Consider the following 12606-nt stretch of genomic DNA (forward strand, 5'->3'; position numbering starts at 1 on the left):
TGGAAACTGTCTGTAGGACAATAGCAATGATTTTGCTGTTTGCAACATGCAGTTTGTACATGTTTGTACAAGAAGATTTCAGAGAGATATACAGAGTGTTACAGTGCGTAAGGTTGAATGGTCCCGTCCCTGCCATATATACTGCAATATCATCATAAGTGTGCACAGGTCTTGCACTGCAAGCCAGAGACTTGCTCCAGGGCTTTCTTATTTTATTAAGTGTCAGCTGCTTGCATTGATAATGTGGTTGGTAAATTGCTTACCTATTTCCCACCTAAGTTCTCTGCATTTCATTCTGCTGTATTTATCGAATTGTTTTCAGCACTGTTCTTTCAATGACATCAAGGGTTACATTCATTTTGGTCAAGGTGTTTTCTAATGCACCAAGATTAAAGATTCTGACAAGTTTTCAAAGCTGACACAATGGCAAAAATATTCTCAGCCATAAAGTGTGCTCATTGAGACACCAGGCACCCTGTCCCACAAAACATCCATCAATTCTATTTTTAGATAAAAGCACATCAGTTTCTTACTTGTCAAGCTACATCTCTAGGCACCACATGGTCTTTCCAAAAAGAAGGTTGCACAAGTATTTAAATGCACTGTTTAAAAGTTTACTGTTAAGACTTGTGTTTCCTTCATTTCAGTTGCAGTATGTGAAGTAGGTAGCAAGAGTGTTCAGCTTTAGTGCATCTGCTGTTGACAGAGCTAAGCTTACATGAAGGTGAAAGGGCATCCCTGCATATATCAACCCAATGTAAAGGTATGGCTTGATAAAGACATGTTGTGCTGGAAAGGTTAATTAAAGGTCAGCAGGATTCTCTGGTAATGTGGCATGCACAATACAGCTGGGATACAATATGCAGATCACTTTGCAATTACTCATTCGCTTCTTGCTTTCTTTCTGCAGCATAAGTCTGCATGCTATGGTGTTATTTATCTTCATAACATCATAAAAAAAATTGCAATTCATTGCTCCACCAAAGGCACCATCAGCCAGCTAAGCCGTTCTTGACATAAAGCTTCTCAGCCTGGTCTCTACATATGTTAGCTTTGAGAATGTCTTTTCACACAAACTTATCACAGGAACTCTGGAAAGGAGGTCAAGAACGTAACATAAATCTTTGGAAACTGATTTGTCCAGCCCAGTATCATTTTACAGTCCTGGCTTTCTTGATGCCAGTTTGGGACTTAAGAAGCTGCAGCTTAGCATGCAAGGTGTCGAATTATATATATTTCAGAGGAGCTAGACTTGAAAAGCCATTTTATTATCCCCCACATAAAGGTCCAAAAGGCTCTACATGAAAACTATGAGATAAACTTGCGTAAATCCCACGCAATGTGAAAATTGATGTTATGTGAAGTATTTTACAGGTAGTTGGCTATGCCAAGGTGAGGTATTGCTATCGGTGATTCGAAATGAACACTCGTGTGAAACTTCCTTTTGAATTTCAAATGGAGGTGACCAACAACGGGTGGGTGTGCTGCTGCTGAGACACCTGAATCTTTTCATGTGAGCCGTCTGGTTCCAATGCAGGTAGCGTGAGAGTCGCATGACAAAGCTGGAATGACGACAACGCAGCGAACACGATGGCATCACAAACATAACTATGAGAATGACTATGACTAACTATGAATGACTAACTATGAGAATGTTGAAATTATGTCCTAACAAAATTCACTGTATTGTATTTATTGTCTTTGTAACCTGTATTACCCACTCCCCTCTGTAATGCCTTTGGCCCTGAGGGTATAATAAATAAATAAATAAATAAATAAAAATAAATAACACATCCACACTTCTAGTGGCACAAGCTAATATACAACTTGGGCTACTGGGTTGGCATAAAAACATGTAAGAGTAACAACCCCATTATTGAAATCTTTCAATACAAACTATAACAAAAAATTTTGTGCTTTGTTGCACCTATAAAACTACATAAAAAAAACGTATACTAACATAAGCAAATACACAATAAAAAGTCCATTACAGCAAAAGCAATATTGTATTACTTATGCGTATTACTTTATTGATGAGGCCATGAAAGTAGAAATGCCAGGTGATAACACTTGCCAAAGCTCAAGCAAATGTCTCGTTTAGTCCACTTCCTGTTTGGTGGACTTTAATTTGCTGGTCATTGATGCTTGTACACGTTGACATAGCTCCTGCCAGTCATGGCAAAAGCTGATATTATTGTGATTATGGCATGCAGTTTTTAAACTCCAAGCCCAGCTGCTGCTCTTTTTTTTAAGCATAGCTTCCTTCAGCTGCAGCAATAATATAAAATTAATATGTGCTGGGCCAATGTACAGATATTTCTGTACTCTTGCATGTCATCCTATCTTCTCACTTCTCCCATTTCTGCCCAGAATGATGCAGTTGATTCGATTTCCAAGGTTGCTTTTGCATTGCTTGTAATTAAGCTTGGAAGGCAGCATTCTCCACTCTTTTTCTGTCCTTGCTGGATTAAGCAACAAGCGAGAATACTGCTTCATGTGGCCCAGTGGTTGCTTTATTTTGTCCTCCAGTGTAATAGCAGTTGCTACGAACTTAGCAAGAACCTGGTCCAGATGCCAGCAATCCTTTCTGCACCTTCGTCACATATGTCTGACAATGCAAATTATTGGCAGAAAATTTGCAGATCATGCACTTCAACTTGCTCACCAGCTTCAATGCATGTTGCTATGCAACGCTGGCAGCAGTTTGTCCAGTTAACATATTTCACTGCCAAAAAAACTTGTGTGTCTGTATCAGCATCACTCTTTTCTCTGGTGTTTGGTCGGATGAAGTTCTGCAAGAGAAGAATCTGCCAGTCATCGCACGAATTCTTGCGTATACATTAACCAAAATATTAATTGAATTGGTTTAAGCAATGTAGGTAGTTGGGCGAGTTGGTTCAGCATTGCAGGCTTGTAAATGTATATAAGATACAAGGACAATTAAAAGAAAGCACAAGAATCAGTAGTGCATGTGCTACATGTGTGTTGTCTTTTCTTTTGTACTTGTATTTTAGGTGCATTTACATGTCTGAAATTGTTTAAGCATGTCGCATCTTAGTTTCAACAGGTATGGCTGACTAGATATTGTGTGGTTTTTGGTTTTTCTGCATGGGGTTTACATCTGAGAGAGAAAGAAAGGAACAAGGAAGGCCGGGTAAGTTAACCAGACGTACATCCAGTTGGCTATCCCTGCATGGGGGTGAGGGTATGAGGGTTTAAAAGAAAAAAAGGAGGCAAGTCGAGACAGTTCACTCGCACAAAAGACAGATGGTGTCTATAAGTATCTTTTCAGATTCGTTTATTTTAGAAAGTCATAAGAGCACGTATGCATAGCTTTCTTCATTAATATGGCCAAGCACCCAGGATCCTAGCCTCTGTGAAAGGTCGACTATCCAGTTGTGTGGGTAAACTCTAAAAGGGCTGACATTGGATATCAAAGACTGACAGGGGAGGTGTTCAATGGTCTTTTTGCAGTTACAGTGGTCACATTTAATAACGAAGGACAGTGAATTTGTAAAGGCACTTGATCAAGTATGCCTCTAATTACCAGGGGTTACAAAGAAGGCCCAGATGTCATAAACAGTTCTAATAGGGCTTTCTCTCACCCCGAAGGGGAAATGGTGATGTTGCAGCACGTGCAAACATCTTTGAAAGTGGAGGCTAGTGAGTAACAATGGTTTTTGAAAATGTAGCCTGAGAGCTCACCACTTTCAAGCAAACGAGATGGTACTCAAGCAAGATGGTGGAATGTTGAATATGTGCTCTGAGCCCTTTAGTATGTATAGCTATGTAGGCCTCTGCTGATTGGTGTAGGTCTCTCTGCTGATTGCAATTGTAACAATTCAACTGTCAACAATCGTGATTGTGTTTTACACACAGTAGATTCAAGAAAATGCTACCTCGAGACGTACCATGGCTGTATCACCAATTTAACCACTTCAGAGCTAAACATGCATTTCAAAATGCTAAAGGTCTCGTTAACGGCCATGTGCTCAAGAGGGATTTATTTAGAATTATTTGTCTAGCATATGCCACACATGTACCCGCCTGTTGTGTTAACTAGGACAGGGACCATTGATTTATATTTGCAGAGGCTTTGTAACAGTGAGGGCTGTCTTTAGGAATTCAGTAGCCACACAATACACGATTTGTGGTGCAACCAAAAATATATGTGAGCTGTGCTCCACAAAGGCAATGAGAAAATCACTTTTGCGATAGTGCATTTCGCACGGATGTAAGTGTAAGTCAGTGTGCTTTTTTTCTTTTTTTGCTCACTTCCTTTCTTTAGTCCCTTGCCGTCTAACATGGAGAATAGTTTTCCAAGCCTGGGGCTGGGGCTTCTCTAGATGCAATTAAATTTTATCTCGAAAGAGAGAGAAGAGCTAGACGTTGAAGATTTCACAGCCACTGACAGTCCACAGTACACTCTAAAAAAAGTTTACATCCTTTAGGGCTTGTCTTGTCCTACAGCGATAATCGTCATATCTGCCTTACTTGCATATTTCCTTTCTTGAAAACTCGGTGTTCGATACTTTACTGTTGAGACTGCTGTATCAAGCTGATTACGCACAAGCCGTTCGTGACTAGGAAGTACCGGCCTCGCAGCATTAAAGAAAGGAAATGTGGGCAAGATAAATGACGATTATTGTTTGGGGACAAAATACAACCCACAGGGGGCAAACTTGACCGCAACGTAGACATCTTGTGGGCTTAATTGTACAAAATGCAGTGCAGAGGAGCATATGTGCTAATATATATATATATATATATATATATATATATATATATATATATATATATATATATATATATATATATATATATATATACACACACACACACCTACACGTGGGCAAAGGTCTTGTATGTGTTTCTTAATGGTTGTTTTTTTGCTTTATCTTCACCACAATACAGACAAGTTATGTGGTGAGTTATACAAACTAACTGCATTGCTGTGAAGCATACTGAGATTGAAAGGGGGCTCAGTTCAACTCTCACGGGGACTATAATAAGAGTCCCTAATTACACACGTGCGTACACGTCGTCTCCGGTCACAGTATGAGCACAGAACCATCTTATATGGGTACCGACATGCATTCAGAGGTGTTTCTGGTGTGGTGTTTTAAACCGTTTTTTTGCCCTCAGGATTCCTCTCTGTTTGCGCCCTCTTTACACAACCGCTCGCGAACAACAATAAAGCCAACTAATAAACCCAGCTATTCGCTGCAATGCATAATTGTTGTCTGCAAATGGGCTTTGCAGCAGCATTAAGTATTATGCAGTGAAGCGCTATCGTAAAAATTTTAAACTCCGGTAAACACATTGCGCTTCATCATGTTTTCGCAATGTTCAGTGTCTCGCAGGTAGCCAGTACATATATATATATATATATATATATATATATATATATATATATATATATATATATATATATATATATATATATATATATATATATATATATAGTTCATCGCAGCCACTGCAACTGCTGAGAACATATCGTAAAAACTTGATTTGCACACACACACACACACACACACATATATATATATATGTGTTTGTGTGTGTGTGTGTGTGGGTGTGTGTGTGTGTGTGTGTGTGCGAATCAAGTTTTTACGATATGTTCTCAGCACTTGCAGTGGCTGCGACGAACTAGCTTTTACACCAAAATCTATCGGCTTCATCGCATAAAATTTTTGCTGCAGTGAAAATGTATTCGACGTGTACCATACATATCCGACTGCACTGGTACAATAAACCATCCACAAAATTAAGCCAATAGCTGTTTAGCTTGAGTTTCGTAGTTTTAATGTCTTCGTGCGAGTGAGATGTTTCCAACTTTCTAGTTTTTTGTCAGTGAGGTTCATTATTACGTTGTACTGCAAAGAAGCTGCATGTCAGAAGTACATATTCTTTACTCGTTGCACAGTGACTACCAAATTAGTGGTTCTCGCCATGAACTGCTGTCCATATTCACAATGGTCACAGTGATCTCACAGTTCCTGCAAATCAGTACTCATTCAGCTCATACTACGTGTCTTTTGGTGTGCGCTACCAATCAGTGATTCATTCTGTCTGCTGTTTGCAGTCGTCCATTAAAGCTGTATGTGTTAGTACTTAGAAACTGGGACAATATGCAATGATTTACTCATTTTTATGTGTTGTATTTACATTTTTTAATTTTTTCCTTTCTTATTTCCAATGCAATACAAGGCGTTGTGCAGGCTAACGATGCGGTACTTGTAAATTTATTAAGATAGCTCTGTTTTTTGAACACTCTAAACATGCATGGTTTTGAATTTGTCTTCGGTTATATGTGTAAACGGCAGGAACTCCTTTCTGGTATAACGTTCTTGGTTGCAGTGAAGGATGTATAAATATAGCTGATTTCGTAATAGCTTCACGATTTTTTTGCGCCGCAGTTCTTTGATAGCGCACTACCAATACATACAGAATACACTATAAAAATGTCTTTCCGCACTACACATTAGAATTTATGGCGAGGTGTTTGCACCTGTGAAATTCAGGAGCCGTTGTGTTGTGGCTGCCCAATTTACGTGTCCGACATTTGTGGCACGTTCGCTAGTATAGGAAACAAAGGTGGCAGTCAGGAACTGCTCTGCTTCATTTTTACCCAATCATGTTGGTGTTCTGATCTTTTAGGTAGTCAGAGTTGTCAGTTGATAGTTCTGTGTCTACTGTCATTGAAAGCTTCATAGTTAGCCTTTGCGAAACATGAAATAGATTATCATATCTTGGAGGTGAAGCAGTGCACTGACAAGGACAAGGCGAAGACACCTAAGAATTTATGACACTAGCTGCAAGGTATGATGATTAATCAGCAACTAGCCCAGCTTTCCACATTAATAAAATATATCATTTACTTGTAGTGTGAAAGAATGACGCAATAGAAATGTCAGCTTTTCATATGAAAGTATGCATGCACGTGATTCATGCATGTGTGCTTTTTTGATCCAGCGATTCCACAAAGGCCGCCCTGTCAGAATAACTTATTCTTATGTGAGAATAAACCAAAGTTATTGTTGAAATGTTCTTTCCCATACTCACTTGAATGACTGAGATGCCCTTGTACTTAACTAGGGATAGCTAGTTGGTCAGCACACTTGGTCAGGCAATGGCCTGGCCAACTAAGGTACCACTTTGCCAGAAATTAATGGTGGTTTTAAATTACACCTTATTGTGCAAGGTTTTGTGTAGAGAAAGTAGATCACCACACAATAAGTTAAATGACTGACAGTCACTGAACAAAAGAATCTTCTGCCTGGAGTCAATGTTTGGACAAAGGGACTTGCCTTATTAAAAACTGATTTCCACATAGCTCATCGCTCGCAAGGGTCGAGGAGGATATCAGGTGCGTAAGAGTAAAATGAAGGCTGTGGAAAGGGGAAGTGGAAGGCTTTGAAGGCAAGGATTAGTTTGCAATAGTAAAAGGGGTGTGCTAAGGGTTCTTCCAAGTGGAGTGACGAAAACAACCCACAAACTTCAAATGAACCATTACATACAAGTAGGCGTCAACCTACTGTGGCAGCCTTTTAGGGAAACCTAATTAAGGTAAGGCTTGCACTGTCAACTCTGTGGACAGCTGAAAGTCTCATAATCATTTCACGTTATGTCCTGGCCATGACCAAATATAATCTGGAGCTCCTACTGTTCCACTTGCCCTTTGTATTTACTATGATATAGTGTTACCTGAAAACACATCTTTCTTGATGGACAGCTCTTAAACTTGCAAAGCCTTTGCTCACTTTCACATACTCGGGCTTCTTAAGCACAATATCAATTTTATTAGCTTTTTGTCAATGGGTAACTGTTCTAAGACCTGTGGTGTACAAAAATTATTTATCTTCCGATGGTGCTTACTTGTTCAACATCTCCCAATATTGCCCACCATTTAATATTTAAGACAACAGCAGTTATAGTGGACTAAGGATGACTGTATTGACTGATGGAACTACCCACATAAAAATATTTCACTTTTAGTACTCTTAAGAGTTCAGCATTTGAATTGTTGAAACATTCAAATGTGGTCAAGTACACTGGGTTACAATTATTGGATTGTGTCTACATTAGAAAGAAAAGAATGAAACTGCTGCCATGTCATGTATGGAACACCTGGCTTATAAATTAAGTCATGAACTCAAACCCTAGCAGGAACACGGATTTTGTTTTTTCTACAACAATGGTTTTTTTGTAGGATCATTTCTGATCTGATCACTAACTCAGCCACGCTAGCACCTATGAGTGGTATACATGATGGCTAAATTAATATTTGGTACATTATATTTTAAGCTTGTTTTTTTAACTAGTATATGCACTTGAACTGATTTGACTAATGGTTGTGCAGCTTTGCTAAGGTTCCCTTCTTTACATATTGGATATGCGTTTAACGGGTTCACGGCAACTCCATTTTTATTAATCACTCTGTTGTGGCAATCTAAATGTACTGACAACCATCATCTTGCACTCATTTCTCTCCTTCCAAGTTGAAAAAGAAACACAAAAGAAAGAACCATGGTCACTAAGAAAAATGTTTTGCCTTTAGTGTACTTATCTGACTAAACCTGTATTCCATACATACTAATACAACTAGGAAGACGTTACAGCATGGAGCCCCTCTGGTGGCTTGAAAGTTCCGAGATTCATGCAGCTCTAATTAATATCAATATAAGTGACCTTTCCTCTGCATATATGTTCCAAGTAGTACTTAATGAACAGGATTGTGGAAGTATATGCCTAATGCTGATGCTATTAAGCCAATTTGTCAAAAGACATTGCTACCTGATTTGTGTGAAGCCTGTCTGCAGCTCCTTTTTATAAGTTTAGGTGTATAAAAAAGGGTAATATTATAAACCTGATGATAAAGCAGTCATTGTAGAGAGAATCTGGTTCATATTTTAATGTCTGGAACAGGAGCCAGAAATATCACCTATCTCATCTGCCATTGTTAATGATGTGTGGGCATGTCCTACATACATCATTCTTAATCTGCTTCTGAGCCCCCCACCCGGGCCGGGCCCCTTGCTTTAAATCATTGTCCAAACAAAAAGAGCATGTAGGTGGCTGTGCTAAGACTTGTTCTTCATTATTGCCTTTTACTGAAAGCCATATGACCCCAAGCTCTTAACAGTATTCCTTTGTCTAAGCAATGCAAATTTGTGTCATCAAGCTTATTAAAAAGAACTGGTCTGCCAAAGTCATTTTCATAGTAGCCTAATAATTTACCCGCAGTTTCTTTGCAAAAGCTACCCAACATCTTTCACCGCAGTGCATCATTTCAGGCATGCTTTCTAGCAAGATTGGCAGACTTAGCTTTCCGTCAATTGTACAAGCAATACTTGCCAGGTGTGCAGCTTGTGTTCCCCTACTTGATTCTGAAATGAAATACTTGTACACATAGTGGTATGTTTAACATTTTCCGTGCCTTCGACGAGCTAGGTTCGTCCGTGGCTTTTTGCTAAAAACGGCCAAAAACAAGCTCAGCTCATAAACAGTATTTCGCATTCTCTAGCATTGCCATGGACAAGCCAAGATGTGTCTCAAGGCTTAGTCAGGCTTTTGATCGAAGGCAATGCATAATCCATGGGACAGCGCAAGAAGAAGCAAATTTATTCTTTCTGAGCAGGTAAAACACGTTGTCAACTGAGGTTTTAAAAATACATTAGCCACTTCTCATCAGAATGAAATGAATTATGGGGTTTTACATGCCAAAACCATGATATGATTACGAGGCACACCGTAGTGGGGGATTCCGCATTAATTATGACCATCTGGGTTTCCTTAATATGCGCCAAATGCACAATACATGGGTGCCTTTTCATTTCGCCTCCATCGGGGTAACAGTGCGACATGGAAGAGGATAAAAAAGCGCTTGGTAGTACATACTGCACGAGTGTGCTTAACTGAGCTGGTTAGTGCACGTTTATAATTGAATTTACCAGTGCTGAAGAGTGGCGGAGAGAAGACGACAGACAGCGTTTGAGGGGTGAAGCCTCAAAATACCGTAAATAATTCAATATAGTAGCTTCTTTACAGCCACTTTTGTTTTCCAGGAGGATACTATGCCTTGATGTCACGACACAGTATATGGTCATGTGGGAGCAAGACATTACGATGTTATGACACTCGCTCTAGCTCATTCAGTCGTCCACTGTGCTGCTACATTGACCTTCAAAATTTGCAGTGCACAAGTCGACTGAGCTAGCCGGAGGCCTCAAGAGAGTGTCAAAACATTGCAATGTCCTTTTCTCACATGACCACGTACTGTGTTGTGATGTCACTACATAGTATCCTCCCAGAAAACAAAAGTGAAACCGGCTCCAGGAAAGCTATTATACTAAATCACGCCACTCCAAGGCTTGTTATTATATTTTTAGAGCTCTAAAGCCTTAATTTAATGAGAGAAAAAAAGGAATAATTGAAGATATCATGTCAGTACCTCTTCAAATGGAACTTTGCAGACAATGTTCGGCCTAAAGTGTATTGGGTGCTTTAAATAAGCATTTATGGTCTTAGGATGTGTTGTAAATGCCAAAGAAAAGTTGAAGGGGGACAGCCCCCGGGCATAGTTTTGTTGGTAAAGTACTTTATTTAAAAAACCAGAAGGAGCTAAGTAACATCTTTTTGGTGCAAATATTGGCTTGCATAGCTGTAACTGACACAACAATTGTTGAAGCTTGAAGCAGCATCGACTGTGTCACGGGCACTCAAGCAGTGGGCATTCCTTCTCTAGACAAAGACCTAGAGTGAGGGGGCAGGGTAGAATTGAAAAATATTGCCGTCCATTACGAATGCAAGGACATACTTTATGTTATGCACAACATACGGTATCTGTCAACAATAAACTTGCGCACAGTCATAAAATACAGATATGCCTTCTCGTGGATAGACATACATGGCTGCCTTATACATGACATTTAGCATGACAGCTATTTGGCTTTGCCAAAGTATGCAGTAGTCTAACAGCCATGCAAGACTGTATGGCAAAATCTATGCAAATTAAAGGGCAGGCTATTGCTTCATGTCAAGATAACTTGATTCAGTACAATACCAGTGCAATTTATATCTCGGTATATCTGCCCAAAATAGACCCTATTTACACATTGCACTTCTGCCCACGTTAACTCTCACACTACTGCACACAAATGTTAATGTTCTTTTCTTTCCCATTGCCGAACTCCTATTTTGGTCACCACTATAGAAGTTTGACTAATTAATAACTTTTCTGCTAAGCAATAACTGCACACATTCAGCTTATGCAAGCCACACATCCCGATTTGCTCACAAGGAACAAATTCTATTCCATTTATTTCAGGCTGAGTTTGCACAGTTATGCAATTTTGAAGCTGTGTATAATGTTTGATGTATCGTACAGTGGGGCAGTGTTATATTAATATTGTGTTCAAAAGGAAATCCTTTTTCTTTAACATAACGTATTATTTTCACTCTTTTCTTGCATTCGGGTGCTTGAGTTGTTTCCCGCAATTTTTCTGCATTCAATTGCGTGACTGTCTTTCCAAGCTGCCAAGTGCCTTTGCTTCATCCTTGTGCTCCTCCTGACGCCTTCAGTATGATGCCTGTCCGTTTGATCACACACGAAAGTGCAAAAACTCTCCTTTGACTTATCGTTCTGGTTCTGATCATGACTGCCACACCTTATCTCAAAGAATCCTTGTCTCGTTTTTCTGCAAGCTTCATCCCCCCCTCCCTCTTGCTTTGTTTTGCGTTTTTGCTTTAGGATAAATGTTTAACATTACTTTAGCAGTGGTGCTAGATGGGCTATCAGTCCCAGTTAAAGGTAAGCTGTCGCCGTCTTCAGGGCAGACACAGCACCCATTCACCGACACAGCATAGCAGACCTGCTGACAGAGAACAGAATGGCTTTTGTGGCACAAATTCAGATTCGCCTCCGAGTTTCTGTGTTTCTGGAGCTATGACTGTTGCTTCTGCAACGCATCTGTTTGCTGTGAGAATATCGCTACTAAAGTAGTGTTAAATTCTTGCAGCATTCTTTAGACCGAGTTACTTAGCTTTATCAATGGGCATCCTCTAGTCATGTGAACAAACCCAGCTCTATGGCCTGCTTATTAAAATCCCTGTTGGCTTGGCGGATGTGTAACGCGCTTTTTTGTCCAATTTGGTCAATCGGACCTCGAGCTTCACTTTACTGCAGCAGATGTCCAATTCAAAGTATTCACAAGCCTCTACGTCACTCTCGTTGAAAGCAAACTAAGTTGAACTTAACAACTATTTGTGACACAGATGTAAGTATTCTATTACTTTTCTTTGATGTCAGTGTGCAAGAATATTCCCATAATTCTCAGCCACTCAATGTCCCATATTTCAGTCTTTTAGGTCCCTAGGGCACTCGTGAGTGCACAGACAAGGATGCTACATAATTGTTAGTAAACACTAGTGATCCTTGCAGTTCCTCCTATTTTTAATACTGCCATGGTGGTACTGGATGCTTGAAGGGCAAAGCTTCCAAATTTCAGATGGGATGACCTCAGCGTTCCAGCCTTGCAGACCTTGGAGAGCCCATCACGATGAAGGCACAGATTATTGGCAGACACACGGCTGGTGGTTTCA

This window comes from Dermacentor albipictus, chromosome 1 (genome assembly GCF_038994185.2).
Source record: "Dermacentor albipictus isolate Rhodes 1998 colony chromosome 1, USDA_Dalb.pri_finalv2, whole genome shotgun sequence".
Taxonomy (NCBI): Eukaryota; Metazoa; Arthropoda; class Arachnida; order Ixodida; family Ixodidae; genus Dermacentor; species Dermacentor albipictus.